This window comes from Pelophylax lessonae, assembly GCF_965119305.1.
Source record: "Pelophylax lessonae genome assembly, chromosome: 2".
Lineage (NCBI taxonomy): Eukaryota > Metazoa > Chordata > Amphibia > Anura > Ranidae > Pelophylax > Pelophylax lessonae.
In genome coordinates this window covers 321,393,315-321,398,140 of record NC_138769.1, presented here as the reverse complement: position 1 = coordinate 321,398,140, position 4,826 = coordinate 321,393,315, and positions in this window count along the sequence as shown.

Sequence of the window (4,826 nt, the reverse complement as noted above, 5' to 3'; positions counted from 1 at the left end):
CAGGTTGGTCTCGGAACCGAGGTTGGTGATTCTAGTGGCCCCAGATTGGCCGTGACGGTCTCGGTACGCGGACATCATGCAACTGGTCGTCAAGCCTCCCTGGTGGCTCCCACTACGAGAAGATCTTCTGTCTCAGGGGCCGATCTTCCATCCTCCTTTACAGTCGCTGGCTTTGACGGTGTGGCTGTTGAAAGCCAGGTCTTGAGAGACAGGGGTCTCTCGTCGGCGGTCATTCCTACCTTACTCAAGGCTAAGAAGGCCTCGTCAGGTAAGATTTATTATCGTACCTGGAAGGCTTATTTCACCTGGTGTGAATCCCAGGGGTTCCATCCCTGCTCCTTTTCGGTGGCGAGGGTGTTAGCTTTCCTGCAAACTGGTGTGGAGCAGCGTCTGGCGCTGACCACTATTAAGGGCCAGTTATCTGCACTGGCCATTCTTTTTCAACGTCCTCTGGCGTCGAATTCCTTGATCCGCACTTTCATTCAAGGGGTGCGTCATCTGGCTCCCCCTAGGAGGATACCCTTGCCTCCTTGGGACCTGAATTTGGTTTTGTCCGTTTTGCAACGTCCTCCCTTTGAGAACATCCGGGAGATTCCTCTGCCGGTGCGGTCACGGAAAGTTGCCTTTCTGGTGGCGATCACATCTGCTCGCAGAGTGTCGGAGTTGGTGGCTCTGTCGTGCCGCTCTCCCTATCTGGTTGTTCATAGGGACAAAGTGGTCTTGCGACCTCATCAGTCCTTTCTTCCGAAAGTGGTTTCGGATTTCCATCTCAATGAGGACATTGTCTTGCCTTCGCTGTGTGCGAAGCCTAAGCATCCTAAGCCTTGCATTCCTTGGATGTGGTGAGGGCGATAAGGGTTTACCTGTCGTCTACTGAATCCTTCAGAAAGTCGGATTCTCTTTTTGTCCTTCCTGAGGAACCTCGGAAGGGTACGGCTGCGTTTGCGGCAACCATTTCCAAATGGATCAGACAGACGATTACACAGGCCTATTCAAATAGGGATCAGGTTCCACCTTACCCGGTCACGGCGCACTCTACCAGAGCGGTTAGTGCGTCTTGGGCCTTCTGCCATCAGGCGTCGGTGTCCCAGGTGTGCAAAGCGGCGACCTGGTCGCCCGTGCATACCTTTACTAAATTTTACAAACTTGATGTTCTGGCATCGGCAGATGCCTTTTTTGGCCGCAAAGTTCTGAGTGCGGCAGTGCCTTAGGGGAGACATGGCGGTTTTTTTCCCCTTGGTTATTTTGCTTTCCTGGGTTTGTTCGCTCCTGTTGAGCTTTCCTGTTACCCAGTGTTTACCTTTCTGGTTCAGAAAGGTTCTTTTCTCTGACCTGGGTGCTGCGTTGCCTTTTTTGACGGTTACGTTTCCCACCCCTCACATCTACACTGCTTTGGGACGTCCCAGAAGTGCAGACTGTATGAGTGGGCGGCGACTGTCAGAGGACGTAAGAGAAAATATAATTTTTTGTAAGAACTTACCGTAAAATTATTTTCTCTGAGTCCTCTTTTGGGGTTCATGGATCTCTATACTGCTTGCTACCAAACTGATTTGGGAATGCTGCTAGCTGGTGGTATAGGACCAGAGGGACAGCCCCCTGTAGGTGTGTCTATACAAAGGTTTTGTGAATGTTTTCTAACAAAATCTTATGCCTAGCTTACTCCTGTGGATAAGACCAATACCCAGAAGTGCAGACTGTATGAGTGGGCGGCGACTGTCCGAGGACTCAGAGAAAATAATTTTATGGTAAATTCTTACAAAAAATTATATTTTATCACATTTGTGCACAATGATTTTACATTATTATGTCTAAATTGATTTATCCATCTCAGCCTCTTGTCCAACTCCAACTATACAGATGTTCTAAACTCTTAACTTCCAAGAACAGGTCTGGTTCTTCCTGTGTTAACAAGGAAACTTAAAAACCATTAGTATTATATTCTAGAATATTACATTTCATTACAATCGCCAATAAAAGGACAATACACAGCAGACCTAATCAGCCAATGTGATCATCCACTATTGTCTCATCTTATGCTGTAGACTAAAAATACTCTTCGCTTGGGCACAAATTTAACATGCTATGCTGAACTTTACTAGTAGACTAACTCGTGCAAATGACTGCCACTAAAGAAACTGCAACACAGTTTTGTCGATGGGTTGTGCTTAATTTGTACTCCATACCTTCTTCCTTTTCCACGCTCAGTAGGCTGGAATGGAGAGCTAAACATTTAAATTATAATAATAATTATGGCTGTTTTTGTTGGCTTTTCAGGAATTTAAAGGGTGTCACCCAAGTCTGCCATTTCCCTTTCTTTCCTTTGTCTCAACTGATCTGATGATTTACATTGTAAAACTAACAATTTCAGCCAAGATTTTATTTTGCAGCGTATTTAAACATTTCATTTTGCTTATAAAATCACACCGAACATGTAAGGGAGGTGTCATCTTCACACACAGTCTGATCTGCATCTTTTCTTACAAATAATTTTTTTGTTTAAACTAGAACATACAAAAATGCTCTCACTTTTCTCATATACCACTTTACAGAACTTTTGCCTCAGTTTCAATTCTTATAACGTTAAACTTAGACCCACAAATATAAGTAGCAAAACCTATTTTTACATATCCTCCATACTTAGCGTCACCTTTCTGTCTTAATTCAGAAAACATTGTCACATTTACCACAGAAAAAAAACATTAAGCATTCATCATGTCTTCATACAAGTAACATTTCCTTATTATTCGCTAACTAAAAACAAAAGAAAACACAAAGAGCTCAACGTTTAGATTTTAACATACACACATATCCTATGTTACTGCAGTAATCACAATCTGAGTTAAAATTTGACCAGTGCTCGCGCTCAATGTCCTACTGGTTACTTATGGTTTCCAAACCTCAAAATGGCTAATTGCGCTGAAGCTGCCTGCAGCCCAGAGCCCAATGCCTATTTTGTATTACTAATTGAAGCTTTCTGTATGTACTACCATTCCCTTGTACTGTACATCAGTCTTTTGTTCCATTTTATAAAACCAAAACAATTATTTCACTGACTGGTAAGGATCATGAGCAATGGGATCCACCCAACACAGGAATGGGCTCGGACTTAGATCATCTGGCACCTCTCTTAACCCAGCTAAGAAACGGATGCATTTTCTACACTTTCTGAATGTACTATGGCTTACAATACAAAAAAATAAACAGTATTAAACCCAGGTCAGTAAAGCCAAAGAAATGGCACTCTAGGTGAGTGACTAACTCTCACACGTTGTGAACAGGAACTGAGGGTGCTGCACAGCTCATCTGTGAAATTCAGAGACATGTAAAAATCCGAAGGTTTGAGTAAGCGCTGACTTTAGCGTGAAACGCGTTACCTTTTATGTTCCTGTCATACCTGTAATGTGATTTAAATACTTCAATAAAGTTACCAAGTATTGCAGCAATATTCCGAATTTTTGCATGTCTTGGTATTAAACCCAGCACAAACAATCCAGCGCAATCCTGGCACAACACATTCTACTATTCGTTTATCTAGCTTACACAAGTCGAATATCCCACTTGTGACACCAAACAGTTATGTGATAGTTTACATTTTGTTTTTTTTGTTTTTTTGAGATTTGCAAAGAGAACACACCAACACTTGTAGGTAAAATCAAACTGTATATAACATTTATTTAAGAAATGACAGATAAAGATAACAAATGTAATAATATTTGGAAATGTAAGAAGAATGCTTAATTTTAGGTCCTTTCGCCACAGAGTCCCCTGTCTTTATGTCATGACACAATGATCAACCCATGCATGTGCTTGTCCTGGTATGGGACTAACAATTACAGATTTTGGCTATGGTATATACAGGACTAGTGGGTAGCATTTGACTAATGGTAAACTGTGAAAAGCAGTATTACCTTTTAAGGCAGACAGCATACATTCCTGAAAATATGAAATGGACACATAGGATAACATAGGGGGAGTGTAGGGGGGAAAAAACTTCCCAAACTCATAAAAACATGCGTTTAACAGCAGCAGTGTGCATGAGGCTTAAAGATGAATTCCAGGCATGATATATTTTTACATAGTTACATTGCTCCTATGTACACTATTCTGTAAAAAGTATTGGGGCGCTTGCCTTTACACGCACATGAACTTTAATGGCATAAGTCCATAGGGTTCAATATTGAGTTGGTCCACCCTTTGCAGCTATAACAGCTTCAACTCTTCTGGAAAGGTTGTCCACAAGGTTTAGAAGTGTGTCTATGGGAATGTTTAACCATTCTTCCAGAAGAAATTCAATTGGTGGAGGGGGGGTTATGGTGTGGGGTTGTTTTTCAGGGGTTGGGCTTGGCCCCTTCCAGTGAAGGGAACTCTTCTTTTCAATGGTTTTTATTGAAATTTTTTCTAGATAAAGTATAAAGTATGGTACATCAAACCAGTGGTACATCGGTCTTAACCACTTAAGCCCCGGAGGATTTGGCTGCTCAAAGACAAGGTCCTATTTTGCAATTCGGTACTGCGTGACTTTAACGGACAATTGCACGGTCGCGTGACGCTGTACCCAAATTAGGTCCTTTTTTTCCCCACAAACAGAGCTTTCTTTTGGTGGTATTTGATCACCTGTGCGATTTTTATTTTTTGCGCTATAAACAAAAAAAGAGCGACAATTTTTAAAAAATAACAATATTTTTCACATTTTTATATGAAATTCTCAAAAAAATTTTTTTAAAAATCTACATTTTTTAACATTTTAGGCCAATTTGTTTTGGTAAAAAAAAATCGCAATCAGCGTATTTTGATTGGTTTGCGCAAAAGTTATTGCGTTTACTAAC